Raw genomic sequence first — 11,384 nt, 5'->3', positions numbered from 1 at the left:
GGTGTTGAGAAACAGTTGAAATTATTAAAACTGAAGTAAGCTCCAGGCCCTGATGGAATCCCTGTCAGATTCTATACGGAATTTGCAGCTGAGTTAACCCCTCTCCTAACTATAATCTATCACTGATCTCTCTAACAAAAAACCATGCTCATTTCTTGGAAAAAGGCACATCACACCCATCTACAATAATGATGGTAGAAATGATCCACATTAGTTGTAGAATCTTAGAAAATACTCTGAGCTCAAATGTGATGAGATATCTTAAACAGCCTCAATGCCAATCAGCATGGATTTCAAAAACATCAATCATGTGAAACCCAACTCGCTCTTTTCTCACATGACTTACTGAAAGCTTTGGATCAAGGCATGCAGGTAGAAATAGTATTTCTTGCTTTCCTAAAAGCATTTGACTCAGTACCACAACTATGCTTATTGTCAAACATATGATCTTAAGGCGTATGAAGTGAAATTTGTGATTGGATCTAGGATTTTTTGGTAGAGAGGACACAGCATGTTATCTTGGATGGAGAGTCACCATCAGATGTAGAAGTAACTTCAGATGTGCTCCAAAAAGTGTGTTGGGACCCTTGCTGTTCATATTGTATATTAACGACAATGTAGACAATATTAACAGTAAAATCATGCTTTTGACGGTGATGTAGTAATGAAGTACTATCTGAAAGAAGCTGCATAAATATTCAGTCAGATCTTGATAAAATTTCATTGCTCTAAATGCTCAGAAATGTAAGATTCTGCACTTCACAAAAAAGTAGTGTTCTATGACTATAATATTAGCGACCCACTGTTGGAATCGGTCAACTCATACAAATAAATGGGTGTAACACTTTGCAGGGATATGAAATAGAATCGTCACAAAGGTTCAGTCATGGGTAAAGCAGGTGGTAGACTTCAGTTTATTGGTAGAATACTGGGGAAGTGCAATAAGTCTACAAAGGAGATTGCTTACAAATGACTCATGTGCTTGGTTCTAGAATATTGCTCACCTTTGTGGGACACATGCCAGGCAAGACTATTGTTCGCATCATGTTAGAAGGCGGCCCAATTTTCAGATGTTCTGCACATCCCCATCCACTACCCACTGGTGACCAATAATATTCATTCTTTTTCCGAGCAGCCAGCATAAAGTTACAGCTAGAGAGCGAGAATTTCGCTCCTACATGCTACACTATTGCCGCACTTCGTGACAACCGAATTATTCATTCAGCTGTCAAATTTTTTTGTTTCCTTTGTTTCTTTTTCTTGCAGCAGTATAGCTATGAATGTGTATCTTGAAAAACACACACAAAAAGGTCAGGTGATGGCAATAAACATGAAGTGCTTCACAAGCAGGCAAGGCGGATTATTTACCGCATTTATAACTTTTTGAAATGTGAAATTAAAAGCAGGTCTCCTAATGTTGACATTGGAAAACACAAGAACAGACTCCAGAATTACGTGATGCTGGCAAGAGAACTGTAAAGAGAATTGTAAAGAAAAGTGTCAGAGCTGTAGGAACCGTAGAAGCAGTTGGTTTCGTGTCACCTGGAAAGCATTGAAATTGCAAGGAACATGTAATACAAATGGATAATTTTAACAACAATGTTTTTAAGTCTTCCATGTGAATGATGACTGCCCAACATAATAAAAATGAGTTACAGTTATGCTGGCTTCAATGGTAAGTGCTTTGTCAAGGTAAAAATTTTTAAAAGACATTGGTTCCAGATATGTTAAGAAGAGAGCTTTTAGTTCAAAGAAGTGACCTAGGTGCAGCATGAACTATATCCCATATAAAGCTTCACGATACAAGAGGAGGAGGTAGTTCAACAGCGTATTACCTTCATGAAACATGGGTCAATTAGAAGCATTTCAAGAAGATCTGCTAAAAAATGATTCATGGTAATGGCGATTTTAAAGTTCTCTTAGGGATAGGCTCTCGGATAATTATTCTGCATGCTGACTCTTCTTCTGGCTTTATTTCTGAGAATAAACTTAAATTTATGTGCAAGAAAAACTGCAGTGATTAGCATTCGACAATGAACACTGTCAGTTTTGTGACGTGATTCACAGTTCTTGTCATACCTTGCTTCAAAGTCAGTCATTGCCAGTTATAATTCAACTGTTATAGAGAAAACATTGAGTACAAACAGCAGAAAAGCAGATATTTTTGCCCGGCTTAAAAATAAAAATATTAAGCACCATATAAACCAGACTCGTGTCAATTTCCTACAGCTCGTTAATTTATACTGTACAAGTCACATGACAGGACGTACAAAGTTGACTTTCTCACACCTGAATGGGATCACACAGTTTTGCGTTTACTCACGTGTCACTGTCATTGTAGCCCCATGGAATTAATTTGGGCAAAGGGTTTTAAGGCTATGTGGGAGAAAAAACAAAACATTCAAAATAACATACAGTGAATCACTTGTACATGAGGCAATAGACAATGAGGCAACAGACAACATCCCACCTATAGCATGGGCACAGACTGTGTGGCATGCTGAAAAGCTTCAGAAAGCATTTGACAGGGAAGTGATGATGGATATAAGCCTTGAACCTATCACCGTAAATTTGAAGTCAGACTGTTTGGAAACAGACTCAAATAGAAGTGAGGATGGTATTATGATGTAGACTTTGGAACAAAGTAATAATATTTTTTAGTTTTAAAGACCTGTGGTTTAAAAATGTGTTAGTCAACATATCAGTTGCATACATAATAATGAGAACTGCCTAGCCTTTTTGATTAGGACACACACCGTACACATTTTTAAAAATTCTATTGAGCAGAAGCAGTAGCCAAGAAAATATAATGATTTCGATTTGTACTTGAAATTAATTTTGTTGTTTAGGTGGAGTTCAAATTGCAATAAATGGTAATTATTGCAAGCAGTTTCAAGGTTGTTTTGAGAAGAATTGTACTTCAAGTCTTCACAAAGAAGCTGTGTCACCTGTTCTCACCTCCTGACATCACACAGAGTAAATCTGTGGAGCAGTGAACGTGAATTAATAATTCTCTCATGACGAATGATCGAAATTGGTTTTAATATTTATCATTCCCCTCATAGATTTGAATGTATAATACAATGTACCGTAGGCAAACGAGACTGACTGTGATCTGCAGCAATGCAGTTCAGCAACGTTGACTTTGTCCGCTCTCTGCTGCCATGCATGCGTAGTTCTCTCACCCCCCCCCCCCCCCCCCCAAGCTTTCTTTCCACTCCGCCTCTATGCGCAGAAGAGCTGTCCTCGGTGACGGGCTTTAACAGGGGATATTGAACATATACAGAAAAGCACAACACGAATGGTCAAAGGTTTGTTTAATCCATGGGAGAGTGTCACAGAGATACATATTACAATCTCCTATGTATTGCTCACAATGGGATCACGAGGATAAGATTACAACCACAGATGCATTCAAACTATCATCCTTCCTGTGCTCCACACGTGAATGGAACAGGAAGAAACCCTGATAACTGGTATAATGGGATGTACCCTTTGCCATGCACCCCACAGCGGTTTGCAGAGTACAAATGTAGTTGTAGATATGCTTTTGGCCACAGCCTTCATCAGAAAAATAAACACACACCATTCATTCACACAAGCGAGCACACTGCACGCACACTTAACTGGCAGCTCGGGCCACAATTTTAAATATTTTATGGTGGAAATAACTTCTCCTGGCACAGTGAGGGCCATATTCAAATTACTGTTGTAATGATTGATCTGGGCTTTTCCCTGTCAGCATTTACTACACATGACAACCATATTTTTTCAATATAATGCTTATTATATTTGCTCATCTTCTCCTCCTTCACTATAAACCATACTGTCTTTATTTTGTTACCTGACGTGGCTATCTTTATCTCATAATGCATTTGCATTGATGTATGTATTACTATCCAAAATTTTGCAGTATGTCTTTTAATGAGCCATACCATCAACATCAGAGCTCTTTCTGACTGGCAGATAGTGCCCCTTTCGGTCTTACAAGCTACCTTTATTTCTTGAGTAATCCATGGCTTTTTTTGTACACTTTGGCCTAATCTGGATTACTTTTGTGGGAAAACAGCTGTCAAATAAAGCAAGGAATTTATGAACACTTTCCCTGCCATGTGCATAGTGATGATGATTCTGTGCCTGACAACACCAGACAGATGGCATTAGGCTCAACTATGTGGCAGCTGGTAGTCACATGATATGATGCGCAGTGGCAGGGCGTGTGTAGTATTTTTCATTCACATTGTGATCAGTGCATCTATCACTCCAGTTCAGTTCAACCTTTGAGAGATTTCAGAACATAATCAATTTTTGGCTTACTAATTACTCTCCTGAACTGTTTAGTATCCTGATCAGTGTTGACATAAGGAACTGTATGTCATGGTATAAGAGGCATTGATCTATTGGTTTTGTAATATAATTTTGTCTCTTGAAGTTTTCCATAAAGATATTACCAATGTTGAGAAGTTCACAGTAGGAATAAAGTGATGTTACCAATTACAATAAATTTGTACAGAAAGAATTTGAGACAACATTTTTAAGAGCCACTATTTGTTTTTACTGTTAAATAGACAACTACAGTTTCATAGTGATTTGAGAAAAAATTAAAATAACTTTCATTTTAGTTATACACTCACTACCGTTTTCAGTTGTTGAAGCTCTTCACATTAGTCTATCATGTGCAAGCTTCTTGATCTCTGCATAACTCTTGCCTCCTACATCCTGGTGAACCTGTTCTATATTCAAGCCTTGGTCTTGCTCTACAATTCCCAATTCCCCCCCCCCCCCCCCCAATTACTATCATATAAACTGATCCCTTCTTTTAGTAAAATTGTGCCACACATCTCCCCCCCCAATTTGATTCAGTACCCATCTAGTCTTCAGCATTTTTCTGTAGCACTACTTTTCAAAAGTTTCTCTTGCCCTCTTTTCTGAGCTGTTTACTGTCCACACTGCACTTCTGTAAAGGATACGCTGCAAATAAATATTTCCGGAAGAGACATTATAACATTTAAATTTATATTAAATGTTAACAATTTTTTGTTTTTCAGAAATACTGTTCTTGCTACTACTAGTGTACATTTTATATTCTCATTTGGCCATCACCAGTAATTTTGCTTCTCAAATAACAAAACTCATTTGTTACTTTTCGTGTCTTATTTCTTCATCAAATTCCCTAGGTATCACCTGATTTAATTTGATGATATTCCATTACCTTTGTTGAAGTTCACCTTGTACTCTCTTTTCAAGCCAGTATCCATTTGGTTCAACTGCTCTTGCAAGTCTTATGCTGACACTATTTTTTATCCCTGAACTTAATCTCTCCTTAGACTCAATGAACAAATAGGATAACATACAACATCCAACCCTGCCTTTCTTCTTTCTACATCTACATCCATACTCAGTAAGTTCCCAAATGGTGTGGGGCAGAGGATACCTTGTACTACTAATCATTTCATTTCCTGTTCTACTCACAAATAGTGACAGGGACAAACACCTGCCTATATGCCTCCATACGAGCCCTAATTTCTCTTATCTTTATGGCCCTTGCACGAAATGTATGTTGGTGGCAAAAGAATTGTTCTTCAGTCAGCTTAAAATGCCAGTTCTCTAAATTTTCTCAATACTGTTCATTGAAGAGAACAGTCTTCTCTCCAGGGATTCCCAGTGGAGTTCACGAAGCAACTCTGTAATACTCACATGTTGATCGAAACAACTGGTAACAAATTTAGCTGTCTGCCACTGAATTGTTTAGATGTCTTCCTTTAATCTGACCTGGTCTTGATCCCAAACACTCTAGCAGTATTCAAGAATGGCTCACACCAATGTTCTACATGGAGTCTCCTTTACAGATGAACCACACTTCCCTAAAATTCTCTCAGTAAACAGAAGCTGACAATTTGCCTTCCCCACTACTGTTCTCATGTACTTGCTCCATTCCATATTGCTTTGCAATGTTATGCCTACCTATTTAATCGATGTGATTGTGTCAAGCACTACACAACTGATGCTGTTTTCAAACATTACATTATTGTTTTTCCTACTCATCTGCATTACAGTAGAACCCCTCTAATCCGCCACCTTCAGGACCGGCACCATGGTCGGAATGAAAAAAAGGTCAATTTATCCGAAAAAATCTAGAATTTATAGCAAAAAATATAAAAAGACTTTTAATACAAACAATTAAACGATTTAAGAACTAAAAGACGTCTACAGTAATATAAAAAGATGTTTTTTACACGGTGTTAAACAATATATTAGCTAAAAAACGTCGACACACACTATAATATGTATTGGTTTTAAAAGGGAAAACGACAAACAAATTTCAGTATTGTACTTAATAACGTATAAATGATATATACTGTAAACTAAAACATGTTTATAGCACTGTATACAAAAATGAAATTTTCTACAAAGAAATAAACTACCTTATGTATAAACTAAGAAATGATTATACTGTATGCATTGTTTTTACAGTAAAAACGAAAACAAATTACTTGGAAAAATGTCAGTGATACATTTTTGTTTAGCAGATGTTATTCTAGATTTAGCTGCAGTGTCCCTCCATTTTTTTATCCACAAAACGTCCATTGGAGTTGAAGTTGAATTCTGTTCGATGTATTTACGGGCGATGTCAAAAGCGTTTTTTGAATCTTAGTGTGTAATCCGGGTGGGGGGGGTTTGTCTTCGCAGTCCGATTCCTCATTCACAGTTTCCTGGCTAACAGCGTGAACAATCTGGTCGTCATTGAGCTCTTCAAAAGCATCACAGTCTTTGTCACATTCGTTGATCCACTCTTCAACTTCATTGACAGGGACGTTTGGCTCCAGAGTTTGTAGATCTTCAACGATTTCCAGTGCGTCGTTGTTTTGCTCATCTTCGGTATGCTCATTTTCAGTCACAACTTGTGACCAAAGCTTACGCCACTATTTCTGCAGAGTGTCAGGTTTCAGTTCATCCCATGCTGCAGCGATTGTGTAGATAGCATCTTTGCTGTTCAGGAATTTCATTGCCTCAAATAAGTTATGTCCTCCTTCAGATTTTTCCTAGATTGAGCTGATATAATTTCTGCGATATCGCCTTTTTAACCATTCGATAACGCCCTGATCCATTGGTTGGATGAGTGAGGTCACATTAGGAGGCAGAAAGAGAGCTTTTATGTCCCCTTTCACCAAATCTTCCCCAGATGGATGTGAAGGTGCGTTATCCAACAGCAGCAGAGCACGAACAGGGAGACTTTTTTGCTTCAAGTCTTTTTCGACCGATGACACAAACTCGTCGAAAATCCAGGATTTAAAAAGGTTGCAGTCCATCCAAGCAGTTTTTTGATTGTGGTAATAAACCAGCAAGGAAGATAAGTTTATATTTTTGAATGCTCTTGGCTTCTTAGATTTGCCAATGACGAAGAAGGGGAGCTTGTGGGCACCATCTGCGTTGCTACAAGGAATGACTGTTATTTTATCTTTTACAAGTTTAGTTCTTACCACGGATTCATTTGAAGCTGTGAGTGTTTTTGTTGGCAACCCTCTCTCGTCGATGTTATACACTTGACAGGGTAACAGTTCATTTTCTTCTACAATTTCTTGAAGCTTAATAGAAAACTCCTTAGCAACTACGGCATAGCCAGATAGTTTTTCACTGGAAATAAAAACAAATCGGACACCATGACGAGTTTTCCAACGATCAATCTAGCCTTCACTGGCAGCAAATTTACTTTCGGCTTCCAGTTTTTTGTGCAAAACTATCGCTTTTGCTTTGAGAATTGGCCTGGATATTGGAGTTCCTTTCCTTCTTTCTTGACAAAACCACATCCACAATGTGTTATCAAGCAATTCAAGTTTAGGCTTTTCTAATGTTTTGTGATTTTTCAGAGTGGTTTCACCATCAATCGTAACTGTATAGGATTCAATGTCTTTCCGATTCTTCCTCCAATCCTTAATTGTCGTAACACCTACATTCAGTTCCGTTTCAAATATTTTATGGTGGAAATAACTTCTCCTGGCACAGTGAGGACCATATTCAAATTACTGAAGTTAGTTGTAATGATTGATCTGGGCTTTCCTCTGTCAGCATATATTTTGGAGTGTTTCTCCTTCATCCAGTCTTTGTAGCACTGCTAATTTTTCATTTACTGAAAGAGTTGTGTGTTTACATTTGAATCCAGACATGTTGAAAAACAGACAGCTGTACACACAATGAATCTACAGTAATAAGAACTGTAGAGAACACGGAATAAAGCAAACAACGTTGTTTTTTAATCCCAACAAAGGATAAAACTCCACAATAATGTACAGTATAACAACATTCACAGCGATAGACACCGCAACAATGGCCCAACAGGCGTCCAGTCAGTGACAGGTCGGCACAGGCTCGCGAGCCTGAGAATGGTTGGACTAACCGAAGTGACGGACCATCCAAGGTCGGATTAGAGGGGTTCTACTGTAGCTTACATTTTCTACATTTAGTGCAAGTTGTCATTCATCACACCAGCTAGAAATTGTATGCAAGTCATCTAGTATCCTCCTACTACCATTCAATGGCAGCACCTTTCCTATACTGCAGTATAATCAATAAATAGCTGCAGATTGTTGCTCGCCCTGTCAGTCAGATCATTTATGTATACAAAGAATAATAGTGGACCTATCACACTTCCCTGGAGCACTCCTGGTGATACCCTCATCTCTAATGAGCACTTGCCATTTAGGGCAACATACAGGGTTCTATTACTTATGAACTGATTGAACCACTCACAAATCTGGTAACCTATTCAATATGCTCATACCTTTGTGAGTAATCAGCAGTAGGGCACCATGTCAAACGTATTCTGGAAATCTAGGAATACGGACTCTTCCTGTTGCTCTTCATCCATGGTTTGCAGCATATCATGTGAGAAAAGGGCAAGCTGAGTTTCCCAAGAGCAATGCTTTAAGGGAACAACACTGTGGTTCAGGTTGAAAAAAATTGATTTTCGGTTTTCATCATATTTTGATAGATTGAGGTTTTATTTAAGTACTCTGAAAAGGATTTTGTTGAATTTTTTTTTCCCCCGAGCATTTTCCTACCATGTGTGTGTATGTGCCGCACCCACTTTTCTGCATATATGTTAGATCTTTATATCCCCTACATTGCATGATACGGATTTTTTTTTTAACTCTCGAGTGTGTTGGCTATCCTTGGAATGCAACGGTCGGTATTCTTTTGTTTCTGCTGTTTGTAAACAACACGCTTTCAAACACGCGGTTAGTTTTGTTCAAGTGTGATTGCTAGTAGTTGTTACACTTACGTTTGCAGTGCTTGTTTACGTGTGTTTTGTTGTGTTTATTGAAGATGACAAAACGTGAAGGTATTTTCAAGAAATGACAATTTAGAGGAAACAAGTTTAGAAAGTGTTCTGTACAAGAGGTTAAGTCGCCTGGCAACGATGTTTCTAATTGTAATTCTTCAACAAGTGAATCATCAAAGAAGCTCTAACCATTTCAAGAGAGTTACAACGAATTTACTATAAGTGATAAGGGGTGTAGTAACATTATTATATTAATTTGAGAATATTATCAGATGTAATTTCTATATTCGTACAATGTAGACAGTGTGGTGAGTCACAGAGTGTGAAAATTTGTCAAAGTGCCAGTGGGAGAGAAGGCCTAGCAATTGCTTTGGATTTAATTGGCACTAAATGCTCAAGCTGTGATTTTATTTATGAGTTCTTCAAAACCAGATGCAAGTGGCCCTTATGAAATCAATACTAGATTAGTTTATGCCTTTCAATCCATTGGCAAGGGCATGGCTGCAGGGAGAACATTTTGTTCAGTGATGAACTTACATCAACCACCAGATAAATTTGAAAAACTGACTGCAATATTAGAGAAAGCTGTATGTGAGGTCAGTGAGGAAAGCATGAAACTGGCTGCTAGGGAAGCAGTGGAAGAAAATGATGGATGTTCGAATATTGCAGTTGCACTTGATGGAAGTTAGCAGAAAAGAGGACATACTTCTCTGAATGGAGTAGTGACTGCCACGAGTGTAGACACCAGTAAAGTGTTAGCTGTGGAGATAATGTCTGAATATTGCAAATGTTGTAAAATCAATGAACATAAAGAACACAACTGTGTGACTAAGTTTAGAGGAACAAGTGGTGGTATGGAAGTTCATGGAATACAACAAATATTTCATCACTCCATAGAAACAAGAGGCATACGGTACCCCAAATAGTTGGGCGATGGTGACAGTATGGCATACAACAATGGCCATATGGATATGCCATTATTAGCAATATAGAATGCGTAGGCCATGTTCAAACCGTTTGGGAAGAAGGCTGAGAAAACTAACTGTTGATATGAGAGGAAAAAAATTAGAAGATGGAAAACTGTTGACCAGACAGGGTCGGTTAACTAAAACTGAAATTGAAAACTTGCAGGTATACTATAGGCAGGCAATTAGGAGAAATAAAGAAAATCTGGAGGCAATGAAGAGAGATGTTTGGGCCATATTCTTCCATAAGTCCTCTACTGATGATAAGCCACGTCATGGATTGTGTTCATTAGCAGAAACTTCGTAGTGCAAATACAATACGGCTCAGGCAACTGGAGAATCTTATTGTCACCAGCATTCTCTTCCTGCTGCTGTTGTTGCAGCAATTAAACCTATTTTCAGAGACTTGGCTCATCCTGACCTTCTAAGGAAATGTCTGCATGGGCAGACACAGGACCCAAACGAATGTTTCAACAGCATAATTTGAAACCACCTTCCTAAAACTGTATTTGTAGGCATGCATACAACGAAACTAGGAGTTCATGATGCTGTTATTACATATGCAGACAGGTCTGCATCTAATATGGCCAAGAAAGCAAGACAAACATCCAGGAAGGTGAAAAAGAAGCTGGAAGGCCTGCTAGAGGCCAAAGAAGGGATATCATATGCAGCAGGACAGTTTTAATTAACTGTAAGAAACAAATTTCAAAAGTTCTTTCTTTAATGTCAATTTCCCACAAACTAAAGTTTTCAGTACATATGCTCCATTATATAAGAAACTATCATAGATAAATGAATGAAATTTTCAGAGGCACTGCATAACATACCTCTGGTACTACATTCATTAATATTCCCCCATTAGGAAGTACACAAAAATATTTTCTGCAGAAAAAACTTTATATTTTTGTTAATAAATTTAAAAACGTATTTCTTAAAAACTAAAAAATGGATAAAGATTTTAGTACAGTTGACTATTAGCATCATGTAACATACAGTAAAAATATTAAGCTCCTGCATCAAATAGTTTTTTCAGAAATGGGTCAAATACGTGCCTAAATTAACATGGGTTAGATAGGCAGGGTATGGTCCCCTTAACTACTGCTTTCCTTTCATGTCCGTCGATTCTTATAACTGCAATC

The sequence above is a fragment of the Schistocerca cancellata genome, chromosome 1 (assembly GCF_023864275.1).
Source record: "Schistocerca cancellata isolate TAMUIC-IGC-003103 chromosome 1, iqSchCanc2.1, whole genome shotgun sequence".
In the NCBI taxonomy this organism is placed as follows: domain Eukaryota; kingdom Metazoa; phylum Arthropoda; class Insecta; order Orthoptera; family Acrididae; genus Schistocerca; species Schistocerca cancellata.
Note: the sequence above shows the minus strand (reverse complement) of the source record.